This window comes from Chinchilla lanigera, unplaced genomic scaffold (genome assembly GCF_000276665.1).
Source record: "Chinchilla lanigera isolate Chin_1 unplaced genomic scaffold, ChiLan1.0 scaffold00022, whole genome shotgun sequence".
Lineage (NCBI taxonomy): Eukaryota > Metazoa > Chordata > Mammalia > Rodentia > Chinchillidae > Chinchilla > Chinchilla lanigera.
The window spans coordinates 11,497,744-11,512,043 of record NW_004955423.1 but is presented as its reverse complement, the minus strand read 5'-3'; the positions used below and the strand labels follow the sequence as shown (position 1 = coordinate 11,512,043).

Sequence of the window (14,300 nt, the reverse complement as noted above, 5' to 3'; positions counted from 1 at the left end):
AAAGTTAAAAAGTGCACACATTACCTAGTGTTTTGGGTCAATCTCACAAACCCTAACACTTTCTTATGCATAGTTTTGATAGCAAGAATGACTTCTGTAAAATATTTGTCTTGAAGCCTTATTCAGCTTCTGTAAGTCAAGTATCACAATGCTTTGAAATAGGAATCCATCCATTTGGAGAGGTGGTAAATGGCAGCATTACATCACACAGTGTAGAAAGACGTCTAATGATCTGTAAAAGGGGGTATATAGTACTTCGATGAAATTTGAAAGTAATGCCAGTATTTGCAAGAAAAGAAGAATCACAGAAATGGATCGTACTATCTTGGACATGAACAGGGTTTCTAGTTTACTGAGATTTAAGTGTAAAGTGGGACAAATTGACCAGAACGTCACCGCTGGTGTACAGAGAGGGTTGCAGGGGCTCCTGGGCACATGGGCACATCTCTTCTTTGTTTGGAGACTACTGGAGAGAGCCATTTTCTTTTGCAAAGGTCTTCGGGGTGTAATGTTAATCTCACTCCCTCAGGGTCAAGCACAGTGCACCCAAACCTTTTTCCTGGGAAGGGAGTTGTCCATATTTCCTGGGAGAAGCCTCTCAGACAACTGAGAGAATCAACTACTTGGGGGATGTATTCAGGAACCAGGGAATAATCCAGTGTATATTAAAACAGTGTAAGTATCCACAACAGAAAAAAAATTGTTTACAGAGTCCAAGGGAATTAGAATGCGAAAGAGGGTGAGCAAATTAGCAAAGTCAAATTTTACTTGTGCTGTTGAGAGGAAATAAGCAGAGTTGTGCTATTCAGAAATTGACTGCTAAGAAAGCCTTTGATAGCTGTGACACCGCACACACACTCATTTCCAGATGACAAACCTAAGATGTATTGCTTGAGACTGATCCTCTGTCAGAGCAAGATTGAACGGATAACCTATTTGGTCTTTCCCAGCTCCGGCTCTTTTTCATTTCCACTTCCATTATTCTATGATTATACAAGAAAAGGGAAATATAATATTGTTAAAGCTCAGGTATGATTTATTGACTCGCTGTGTCTTTAAGATAACACATGTACTTTGCGTTGTTATACTTGATAGCATATTTTTTTCAAGAATAGTCGTGAGTGGAGTAAACAGACTCATAAAGTCTATTTAAAGTGTCAACGCATAAGTTACTGCCAGTGGTGTTTTGGGGCTGCATTAACTTATACACGTAATTTTTCTTCCTTCCTCTTCTGTTTCTCCTCCCTTTTTTAATTAATAGATGCTCTCACTCATGAGCATTTAGTATCGCCTTGTTTGCTCGATGGCCGTCCCTCTGGGGCTCCCCCTGTGGATGCAGAAGGACATGGGGGTAACAGTCAAATGAATCACATTTTTTTTTTTTTTGACTTCAGTTATGGTAGCAGCGATAGAGAAATGGAATATTTGCAAAATGCCAGAGGTGAAGGAATAGGACACACATGAGTAAAGTTGCCATAAAATCAAAGCTGTCAAAGCAACAAAAGCCATAAAAAAGAAATATTCTGGCAACGTCAGTCTCCCACACATCAAGGGGTACCATGAAGCATATTACTGAAGAAAGTCCGTTAGGAGTTGAGGGGGAAAAAAATTCCCATTGACTAGGAAAACATGGACTGAACTATAAATGCTCTCTGCCCCAGGAATTTTAGCTGAGACACTTGGGGACTGCAAGGTAAAAATCCATTTAGAGAGCAAGCACTTCAAGCACTTGCAGCGCTGTTTGAAAGAGCGGAGTAAAGGCGAGCGGCCATAAAGTAGGGAATGTGAATTGAGGAAAGAGAGTCTCCGTGGCCCAGGCTGATTCCGGAGAACCGTTTTAGAGGGTTAGGAATCTTGTGGTGAAAAGCACCTGCTTTGTCCTTTCCTGACAGAAGTAATACGAGGGAGTATTACTGAAGTACCCGAGACGCCTCCACTTCCTGTCCAGTATCCACCATAGTGGAGCAGGTGAATCTACTGACTGACAGAGAAAGCATGAATTTAGAAAGCAACCTTACTCCTTATCTGTCAGCTCCAGGCAACTTGGGTCTGAAACTGGTTGGTTAGAAAGGGAAATGACTTGGAAACCTCAGGAAGAAGGCTAACTATCTAGAGAGGGATCAGGCAAGTTTTACCGTGGTTGCTTTCGCTGCTCTGGACTGATTGGGTGCAGACTCACAAGACTCCGAGCAAATTCTGAAGTTGTGGTCAGGCTTGGGTGGGAGAGCAGAGGAAGCTAAGAAGCTGCGGAAGAATAGATGTGTAACTTGGTCTAGTCAGAAACAGTGTTATAGCTCCCTGTTTGGAAAACAGTACACACAAGTTTAAAAATTACATTGCTTCTCTCAGACTACTACTGGCATAGTTTGAAGTACTTTTACGAATATAGGAGAGTATTCAGTAGAGGCTTGCTGAATTTAGTTCTATTTAAATGCCTCATGACGCCAAGGATCTAGGGCCACTTTGTGAAGAAAAATTCCATTTCTTTTCCGCAAGGTATTTTGGGATCTCCACCAGTAGTGGTAATGAAGCAGTGAGAATAAGGCTGTTAAGCTTGGAACACTGAGAAACCCGCTTGTTTTGGATGAGTTCCCCTCTTGGAGGACCAGCTCCAAAGCCTGCAAAGCAGGAACCACCTTCAGACAAACAGGTATGAGGGACAGCAAATAGACCTCAAAAGGTCTTCGGGATCTCTGTCTTCTACAAATTCTTTCAGTAAATTGTTGTTCAAACTTCCCAGAAAGTCTCCTCTTCCTGATAAAAGTGACATTTGATTACTTTCCACTCTTACAAAATAAAAGGCCTACAATAATAAACATACCTTTCTTAAGGGACTGTATTCCTGGAATGGAACCGGTGCCTCTGAAGAATCCAGCTGCCCTGTCTCCTACTGTGCTACGCAGCAGGTTGGGAGAGCCTTGGTTCTTACTGGACATTTGATCTTGGGAAAGTCAACTATATTATATTTCTCATTTTTCAAAACAAAGGAACTAGTTTCAGACGGCTAATAAGGCATCTTCTGGTTGAAAAACTTTACAATCTTAAGTAAATTAACTTCTCTGAGTCTGTTTTCCTATCTATAAAATGGGATATTACAATTAATCCCTTTTTCCCCCTCAGTATGGCTGTAAAACCCTAACCTGTTGTAAATTTTACAAGATGATGTTAGGAATCATTATTAACAGCAGCATCACCATTAACTCTTTGTTTCCAGTATTTTTCTGTAAATACAAAAAGTTCCATTTTGGAACATGATCAGTTTCTTTGAATGAATTGAGAAAAGGAAAGAAAATGCACTTCTGTACGCATTTTGTGAATATTGGCTTTAATTTTATTTATAAATATCTGAACTCATCTTACAATAAAACACATTCTGTATTTGTGTGACTGCAATCACTTCCATGGTATTGGATTGGGGGGTCACACAGAAGGGCCTGATTCTTGACTGTAGGTTCAAGCAGCAGGAGAAACTGGTGTGGGACTAAATAAGCTCTTATTCAAGCAAAGCTGTCGAAAAACAGTGTCAAGGGAATACAGAAAATAACTGGGGAAGGAAATTGCTTTTGGAATAAATGTTCTGTTCTTTCAAGTTTGCTCTGGTAGAAAAGTGCCCCTTTGAAGAGACTTAATAGAACCATTAGAGGGACAAAACATGAAATATCTCATGAAATCTTAAAAGGTTTATTTTATAACCACTTTTCCTACAGGTATAGGTGGAGGCAAGGGAAACCAAGAAGATGAAATTTGTACTCTTGCACAAAAATGCACAGGACTATTTGATGTAGAGCAATTACAGCTAAATCTGTTCCAAATATGCTATCTCATCTGTGTTTTCCATTGTTTCTTGTTCTTGTTTGTAAACCCATGCTACCTTTATGTCTAGATATCGAATTAATGTGCTTTGTTTTTCCTTTACTGATCTGTTACTGAACTTTACAGTTGCTTCTGCCTCTTTGAGTATAATCAGTTGCAGTTCCTGTCAATTTTGTTTAAACTTTTCTGTATAACTTGCTCTTCCATATCTTTCCATTTATCAGTTATTGAACATCTACTAGGCATCAGGTACTATTTATGCATCTGTCCAACAAGTGTGAGTTGATTATCTATTCTCGGTGCTGGGCATAAAAATGGTATAAGATACATTCCTCCACCCTGATAACTTCTAGTTAGCTAGAATTTAAAATTTAGACCTTTGAAATACAATAATAAGGGGCCATAGTATCTGTTATGTATAAAGAACACTTCATCCAATCTTGCTTAGGGGAGGGGTCAAGATGTATTTGCAAAAACCACCAGGAAGCAGTCTGCCCAATGCAGGAATAAGGAGATGTGGAAAAAAGGAGAAGTGCATTGCTAGCCCCAGATTGGATGGGGCAGGTGAATAATCTGATAGGGCTGCCATGGCAGATTATGACAGATTGTGTGTCTTAAATAACAGAAATTTACTTCTTGATAGTTCTGGAGAACTGAAGGCTGAAATCAACATGCTGTCAGAGTTGGTTTTTGGGAGTCTCAGTTCCTGGCTTGAAGATGACTGCCGGCTTGTGAGGTTTTCAGAAACTTTTCTATGCATCCATGCATTTTGGTGGCTCCTCCTCTTCTGGTAACTGCATCAAATCTATTAGATGAGGGTCTCACACTTAAGACCTCATTTAACTCCAATTACGTTCTTAAAGATTCTGTCTCCAAAAACAATTACATTGAGATTTAAGGTTTCAACAAGAATTTCAGGGTGGTACAATTCAGTCCAGAGAGCAATGGACTTACACTTGCAGTTCAGTATCACTTAAATTCAGCCAGTGAGTGAAGCAATGGGAAAGATCTACATATCTGAAATGGTATCTTGGGGTCCATGTGAACTATTAAGGGATTCTCTATCATAGCCAGTACTAGGCAGACTTTTTGTGGATCATTCTGGAGTTGGGGTGAACAGTGAGTCAAGGTCAGTGGCAGAGGGAAGATCAGACAGAGAGACATTAATAAACAGGGTGGCAGTAGGCCAAGCCAGGAACAAAGATTGCCTCCTTCAGAAGTAGACAGACTAGGGATCGATAGGAATCAATTATGTATTGAGAGAGAGAAGGCAAGTTGTTAATTTTGTGCTATCTGGAGTAACTAAGGAAATAAGGCAATAATAAATAAGGAGAAAGTAGTAGATTCAGGAATCAATTAAAAGAGGAAAGGATCAGCTTTGACATGGAGAATTTGTGTCCTGTAAAAAATACACATGGAGAAGTACAGATAAACCTGAGTCTCAAAACAGAATTCTTAGCTAATTTTGGTTTGAAGTTAGTTAGAACATGGACAAGTTCAGCTTTAGCAATGTGAGAGTAAATGAACTTAGACTGAAGAAAAACTAAAGGACAGGGGAATAAAAACTGCAAATAGTTAAGAAGAATTGCTGTTTTTAGAGGAGAGTACATGAAGGAAATTTCTTTCTTTTTAGTGGTGGACATATGAAATATAATTTAAATATCACTCATTGTTAATTTGAGCCTGTACAACAAACAAATAACAAATTATGTTTGTATTATGATTTACCAAATGAACTGCATTACATTAATTTGTTTCTCTGGTTCTTAAAACACTTTTATTCTCTCTAATTTAAATTTCAATCTATGATTTGATTTTCAGCTTAAAGTCTTTTAAAGTCTAATTATTATTTTGGCTGCATTAATTTTCCAACTATTCCAATTAGTCTAAGATTAAAGCCCTAAATCCCTAATAACTAGCAATGGAGTTTTAAAATTTTGAATAACTCCATTAATTCCCTCAGATCTGGGAAAATTTGGCTTTCTAAACATTACGTTATTCTGTGCTTTTAATTTCAAGTTGCATAACTTTAACAGCTATATCCCCCTTGTAAGACACCCACATTCACACACACACACACACACACACACACACACACACACACACACACGCAGGTATATCCACTTGAAGATATTTACTATGATTGGCTTCACTCAATTGGTGAGGCTATCATGAAAGAAAAGACCCAATTATCCAGTAACTGGCTTTTGCCTGTGGTACACTCAGTTAGTGTTTCAGGCATTGGGCTAGGTGCATTAAATGTGGAAAACAGAAGTGAACAGAACTAGAAAACTTACTGCAAATCTGCTTTGTTCCCCATCTTCTCCGGCTTCATGGAAGCATGATTTACAAGTGAAAATTGTGTATATTCAAGGCATACATGTTGCTTGATTTGATACACGATTATGTAATAATTACCAGAGTCATTAATTAATATGCCCATCACCTCACCTCACCTCACAGAATTATCTTCTTTTCTTACTTTCTTTTGCTGTTTTGGTGGTGGTGATGACACTCATGGTCTACTTTTGTAGTAAATTAGTGCTGTTATTAACTACAGTATAATCACCAGGCTGTACACTGGATCACCAGAAATTATCAACCTATAATTAAAAGTCTGTGTCCTTTGGCCAGCGTCCTCCTTTTTCCACTCCTGGTAATGCCCATTTCATTTGCTGTTTTCACAAGTTCAGCTTTTTAGATTCCACATATAAGAGAAATCATGTAGTCTTTGTCTTCGTATGTCTTGTTTATTTCACTTTACCTGATGTCCTCCAAGTTCCTTTATGTCACAAAGAACAAAAATTTCCTTCTTTTTTAAGGGCCAAATAATATTCTGTGGCATGCACACATTTTCTTCATCCATTCATTTGTTGACTGGACCTGCGTTGTTTCTGTAGGTTGGCAACTGGTGATACTTCAATGGATGCGAATACGCACATATCTCTTAGAGGTAATGATTTCCTGTCCTTTGCATATTCCTTGTCAGCTTATCTATTTTGTGCATGGTACTAAAATTTTTGTTTTACAAATCTCTTCCTTACAATTTAGGAATGAGATGGTGGAGCCCTTTACTAGCAGCTCTCTATGGGACAAACCATTGTAACTTGACCTTTTAATTCCATCACAGAAGGCGACAAATGCTGCATCCTGCCCAGCTCTTGATGTTTCCGGGCTGAGGATGGAGAAAAAAGAACAAGCATTGAAATACAGAAAACTGAGGCCAAAAGTTTACTGATGGGGAAGTAAAGAAGGAAAGAGGAGGGGGGTGAGGGAGGGAGGGAGTTCTCTGAAGGCTGCAGTGATTTATTTATACACTTGGGAGGTTGAATATCACATGAAACCACCTCATAGCTTATCCACATGGTTTGTCTCAGGTGCCCCCACGTTCTGTGCTCTTGAGTCTAGACCAGCTAATTCATGTGACTTGCCTCAGGCACTGTGTTCTTGAGAATGGCCTTGCTCTGGTTCAACACGGGTAAAGATCTCCAGCTACAGCTGCTATCCGCCATCACTTGCATGAAAGCTTGTTGAGAGCAGCACTTCTTTGACCCAAATCTTGTCTCAAAATGGTTTAACCATTGACCTAAGCTAAGATCGTTAACCAGGACATTTGTCACTGTACCTATCAGGTTAGAAATAAAGATAATTCTTATGGTGTCTTTCCTTCCTAATCCCTGTTCATGGTTTTGCATTTCCAGTGTTCAGTATTCAAGGATAGGCTAACGCACGAGGGAAAAAGGTGTGGGGTGGATTTAGCCATCTAAAAACTTACTGCACTTTGAATGATGTAAAATCTGGTAAGAATCTGTGACAAGGCATGTTCTATCCCTTGAATGTTGATTTCCATGGATGTTTGCATCAGTGTTTTAAAAAATAAATTGAAGGTAAGCAACACTGTTGTAATTACTTATATTAAGTACTTGTATTTAGAGAACTGTAATTGTGTTGACAGATAAAGTGAAAATGCTGTTTAAAAATTTGTTTTTACTGCTTCGATTAATATGTTCAACAATATTTATTGCATCTCCATTTTAATAACACTTAGGAAAAGGAAAATATATGAAAAATTTTGTATTTCTTTTCCTAAAGAGAACTGTTAGATAAATACAGAATCACTTTATTTAGAAATAACTCCAATTATCAAATGAATGATTATATTCATTGCCCATTATTTTTCATATGTGACATACAGTGGATATGAAAAATATATTAGAAAATTTTAGAATGCTTCAAATTTGAAAGGCATGTTGTTATTATTATACTAGACTAAGAACAGCAAAATTTTTTTGTCAAGGGTTCACCATGATAGATGGTGGATGTTAGGTTATTATCAAATGATGACAGAAAAAGCTGTTGATTTGAAAATTTCTTTAACAATCCTATCTATAATTTCTGTTAACATTTGACAGAGCTTCATGACATTAGAACCATCAAGAGCATTGAAATTCAAGGACAGCAGAGTTTTATGCATGTGCTTCTCATTGAGAACTAAGGCTTCCGTTTCATGACACAGAGATTCAAAGTGAGTACCTCAGGAAGGAGATTAAAAAAAAGAGAAAAGTTCATTTCAAAATAAAATCAAGGGCAACAGAAAAAGTACCATCTTTTAAGTGAGGGAAAGGAACAGATTCGATTGATGGAAAACAGGCTTTGTTACTAAAATTTGGATAACTTGTCTTCTCCTTTTTTTTTTTTTTTTTTTGGTTTTTCTCCGGTACCGGGAACCAAACTCACGACATTGTGCTTGCCAGGCAGGTGCTTTTGCTGCTGAGCTAAATCCCCAGCCCCAACTTGTCTTCTTTACTCTCTCAGTATAGTACCAAATAAATGAAAACAAAAAATGATAATTCAAATTACCCTATGACTTTTCTGACTTCAGAAAGAGTGGTTAAAATGATACATCACAAATATCCACCTTTCTAAAACACTTACAAATTGTTTTAAGATATGTATGTCCAAGAATTTTCCAATCTATGGACATTTCCCCCCTTCTATCCCTGTGTGGACATTTTTATTTATATGAAGAGTTACTTCAGAGTAAACTGGGAAAATTGATTCAATTTGACAACTCGTAAGGATGATCTCACATATATTTGATATAAAACTGAAAAATAATCCATATTTTCATTTCCGGAAGAAAATACAGGAAAAAAAATCACTAGATACTGCATCTTCTAAATGAGGCCTGCATTGAGAAAATAGCACGTAAACTCTAGACCAAAATAAGAAGTAGACAATGTGTTCATTCAGTTTTAAAAATTTTAATTTGTCAACTAAAATGGCCAATATTATCCCCAAATTTAGGGATTTTCAGTAGTTTATTAAAAATGAAACATCCGTTGTTAAATAAAGTCTTTTTTATGAGATTCTACACATTGAAATTGTTCAGAATATATGCAACATTTAAATCATCTGTACCATTATTTTTACATTTCTAAAAGATAACAGGATTTTCTCTGTTGGGGACACATTAAAATTTACACAATGAATATGTATTACATGCCTGCTATGTTTCAGGCATTGTGTTGCATTTATATATATATATATTTTGTTTGTTTGTTTGTTAGTTTTGTTTTGTTTTGTTTTTTCTGGTACCGGGAATCAAACTCACAACGTCATGCTTGCCAGGCATGTGCTGTGCCGCTGAGCTAAATCCCCAGCTCCTGCACTTCTAAATAAAAGAAAAATCTATAGACATAGACCGACTGCAATTCTCTGTGTACTTGTCTTATTTTTGTATTTTCTTATACATCACAATCTCCAATGTTCAAAATGCAATGAATAATGAACTAACTGATTTTTGAGGTTACAGCTAGTACATATAGTTGTATCTTGAATGTGAAATTAGGAATTTGCAGGAAGAAATAATAGTTTATTGTACAAGAACAAAAGGATAGAACATTTGGAATTGTGCCTGTCCTACACAATCTGAAATTTACAGGCTCCCTGCCTTGTGAGCTACCAAGAATAATGTTCTTTAGATGTGTGTGTATGTGTGTGTGTGTGTGTGTGTGTGTGTGTGTGTATTTACCTCTATGAATGTTAGAATTAAGATAAAAAAGCACACTGCACCTTTGAAATGTCTTGTGTCAAAGAGCCCAGCTTTGGTTTCTACTTTTTACAGCTAAGTGCTTCCCACATCCTATAGAATGCCTTGCCGGTAATGGCTCTGCTATTCTCACAGCTTAATCTGTGCCTTTCTCCCCATTTTATTTCTAATTAGTTGTTGCCTTCCTCGAACTGAAAGCCCTCTTTGCACCTTGAAGGGTGATGTGAACTTAATGAAAATATGCTGATTCAAGTTAAAGATGGTTCCTTCTATGAGTTAGGGCACTGAAGGTTAACCCTGACCTTCTCAGAAGAAAATTGCTCTACTGTGTTTCAGTTAAGATCATGTATTACCATATTTCTTTCAGCTAAATCGGGCACGTAATTTCAGGGTGAAAAGAGCTGTTTTCTATGTAGTCACCTAACAAGAGTTGATTTTAAAAGCTGCAAAAATAAAATCTCGACAGCAATAATGATCCTAGGATAAAATGTGATGTTTTATCAAGAGCTCGTTCCTATGGAAGACTTTCCCCTCCCATTGGCTTTTCTGTGGCTGAGAAAATAATGTTTCCTCTGGCAATAACTTTTGACATTTCTTTATATTTCTTGATGCATCTTGTACTAGATAGATACCATGATGTGCTGCCTAGATGCCCCTGTATGAGGCATTTTGTTTGTTCAGATACTGGGAATTCTGTAGATGAAAGTTTCAGCTGTCATCTCCTAGGATTTCCCCACTGCAGAGTGGTCCTGCACAAGGACACATTTTGCCCTTATCAAATGACTGCCCATATCAAATGACTGGTCAGGGAGAGACATAAGGGCTGGAACACTCAGCCCAACTTGGAGCAGTTCTGAAGATCAATCTAGTTTTCAGGTTGTCTATAAAAAGATGAAGAATAAGAACATTGAACACCTGAACCGTCTACACTTGAATTCCCTTATCATGTCTGCTTGTCCTCTGTTATCTAGGTATGAAAACTGGCATGTTTAGAAGTTCCAGGCATTGTGAGGCATTCCCCAGAAACACTTCAGCATCCATTTTTAAGAAAGAGGATACTCTCTTGCATAGCTCTAATAGCATTATCACTCTCAGAACATGCACCACCAAACCAGTCATCTAAAGTACAACCTATATTGTAATTTCCACACTTGTCCTAATAGTGTTTTCTTAGCTGTTTACAGCCATCAAGGATCAAATATTGAATTTGTCCCTTTAGTTCTCTCTAATCTGCCATGCTTTCCCAACTTTCTCTTTTGACAAAAAATCTTATGGGATATGGACATATAAAAAATATTTTTTAGAGACTTGTTTTGTATAATGTGCAAGTTGGGCTTCCTCGTTTCTCATTTTCTACACTTTTGGAAGCAGTACTGCCTATGTGATTTGTCCTCAGTGTACTACATCAGAAGCCATGGAATGTCACCCACTGTTCTTTCAATATTTGACCTTTTTCTCCTCAATTTTAGGAGCTCTTTATATACAGTACATATTAGACAAGAAATCACTTTATCTGCCACATATGCATATCGGGCAAATGTTTATTCCTAGCGGGCCATTTACCTTTGGAATTTGCATGTAATATTTTCTTTTCTTATCATGTGAAACGTTTTAGTCAAAATCTCTTATGCTTTACTTGCATTGTGTTTGGATTTTGAGTATAAAGGAATTCAATCATGTTTTCATCAAATACTTGTATGGTTTCAAGTTTTGGGTACATGTATGGAGCATCATGGTTAATTTTATGTGATAATTGGACGGTTCCATGGTACCCAGAGCAATTTCTTTCTGGTTCTTTTTGGGAAGGTGTTTTTGGATGATATTAACATTTAAATCAACCGATTTAGAAGAAAGCAGATTATATTCTATAATGGGAGGGAGGGGACCTTATCTAAGGGTTGAAAGGCCTTAAGAAAACAAAGAATGACCTTCTTCTCACAGGAAGGAATTTGCCAGCAGGCTGCCTTTTATCTCACCCTGCAAGTCTCCAGTCTGTGGTCGCACTTTATCAGATTTTGGACTTGTCAGACTTCACAGTTGCATGAGCCAATTCCTTAAAATGAATCTCACTATATTTGTATATATCTCTCCTATTGGTTTTGCTTTTCTGGAGAACCCTGGCTAGAATGCATTTCTATCCATTTGGAATTTATTATGATGTATGATATGAGGAATGGATCCCATTTTAGCTGTGATTCAAATGGATATCCAGTATGTCAACACTGTTTATTAAAATGCCTATCATTTTTCAGTGATTTAGGAGGTCACCTTTGTCATATACAAAATCTTCATCTGTACTTTAGTCCATTTTTAGATATTTTTACTCCTAAGTATTCTTGTGGTAACAACACATTTCTTGTTAAATTTTAGATGTATGATAGCATTTTCCTTTCCCGCTTTTACTGTTTTAACAACCTATATTTTATCATGAAAAATTTCCTAATGTTCAAAGTAGATGGAAGCATTTTACAGTCAGCATCCATAGGTCATTCCCCATATCTTACCATTAGTTTCTTCTAAACTAAATTAGTCACATATTTATCTATCCATCCCTGGTTCAGTCCATCTTATTTTTGAGAAATGTATTTCATTGTAAGCTCTGCTGTATGACACACCCAAATATTCTAATACTTATAAATTAAAGTAGACATTTTTAGTGGTCTCCTTATTTTTAAGGTAAATTTACATACAGTGAAATGCACAAATTTTAAAATGTAGCATTCAGGGACAAATTCACATGTTTCATACCAGGTAACGCCTCTCATTTCCAGTAAATCCCTACTTCTTGTAGTTCATAAAGTGGAATCGTATGCTAAATACAACTTTATGTAAGGTTCCTTTCATTTAGCATTATTTTCTGACAGCCATATATGTATATATCAGTAATTAGTTTTTTTAACTAGTGGGTGGTATTCTATTGTATAAATATACCATGCTTTGTTTATCTTTTATTAATGGATACTTGACTTTTTCTATTTTTGGCTATTATTAGTAGAGGTGAATGTTTTGTTGTATGCAGTGCTGTCATTCTTTTTTCTAATGTGTGCTAGTTCCAATTCTTACCCTTTGGTGTTATCAGTCATGTTAATTTTATCTAATGTAGAAAAAATACGATAACACTAAGGTCTTTTTTATTAGGTTTTATTTCATTAACTCTTCTTGAATTTTTCCCACACCAACTTTAGCATAAAATTGTCTAGTTGTAAGAAAACATTTGTAGATATATGTTTGATATCATACAAATTTGTATGGTTTTGGGTAAATAAATTTGTGGTAATCTTTTCTAATGGAAAGGTATATACATTTGTCCAAGTCTACTTTTGTATCTTTGAGAAATGCTTTAAAAGTTTCCTTTCAATTTTCTTTGACTTTTTTTTTTTGTTTGTTTGGTTGGTTTTTGTCCAGTACCAGGAATCGAACTCACAACCTTGAGCTTGCCAGGCAGGCCCTGTGCCCCTGAGCTAAATCCCCGGCCCCTTCTTTTACATTTCTTATTGTTTACTCCTAAGTATTTAATTTTTGTGTTATTATTATAAACAAGCATTCTTTTTGTTGGATCTTCAATTGATTATTTCATTTCTGATGTATATAATTTTATATTATTATATATTAGTGTATAATCGCTATAAACTAATTCTGTTAATGAATTTTTTGTTATATTAACTATTTTTTAAATTTTTCTGTTGCGCTTTCTAGGTACATCATCATATCATTTATGAACAGAGAAAATTTAAGATTTCTCCACTATTTGTGGAATTTTCAGCAGTCATTAGTTCTATTTGTTCTTGCCTACAATAAAACTTAAATGATGTTGTTTTGCAATCCTTTAATAAAACGTTAAATGACCATGACGATTTTCAGAATCGTTATGCTCTTTCTGATTTAACAATTACCTATTCAACAAGGTGGTGGTTTTAGAATATAGATATGTAAGTTTAGATATTGGTAGATATATAGATAGCTTTATATATACATATTTATCCCTATGGATGAAGTGTGATAATACCATCAGTATTTAAATTAAAAAATTATTACAGTCATGCTCACTTTGGCAGCACATATACTAAAATAAAATTATTGTAAAAAGTACATTGCCATACTCTCCCTCAAAATACGACCTTTGTTTTATTTTTTTTTTATGTTAAAGAGAATAGTACAAAAAAAGAACAATAGCAAAATACAAACAACACAAAGTGAGGATATTAAAAATGATACGGGGTTTCAAACCAAATGACAGAGGTTAACAGTGGTTGTTATACTACATACTGTTATCTTCAGGGAAGTTGCTCAGATTAATCCCGGTGTTCCTGCCTCTGAAGCAGTTCTGGGTGTCCTTTTTCTCAAGTGTCATTAGTTGTACTGTCATATCTGCCTTGATGTCCAGAATCACTTTCACTGTTATTTTGACTTTGCAGAAGAATTAGAAACTATAAGT

At 36.3% G+C, this 14,300-nt stretch overlaps 1 long non-coding RNA gene across 2 annotated transcripts; it reads left to right on the top strand.

Moving 5' to 3' along the window:
- The first annotated feature begins 2,219 nt into the window (after positions 1-2,219).
- Positions 2,220-13,707, top strand: LOC102008328. 2 transcript variants are annotated; one of them, XR_260966.2, is made up of 4 exons: positions 2,220-2,650; positions 6,714-6,766; positions 8,226-8,338; positions 13,562-13,707. It is a non-coding gene; the product is annotated as an uncharacterized LOC102008328 (long non-coding RNA). The 2 variants fall into 2 exon arrangements; XR_260965.2 differs by lacking the exon at positions 6,714-6,766.
- Positions 13,708-14,300: the final 593 nt, after the last annotated feature.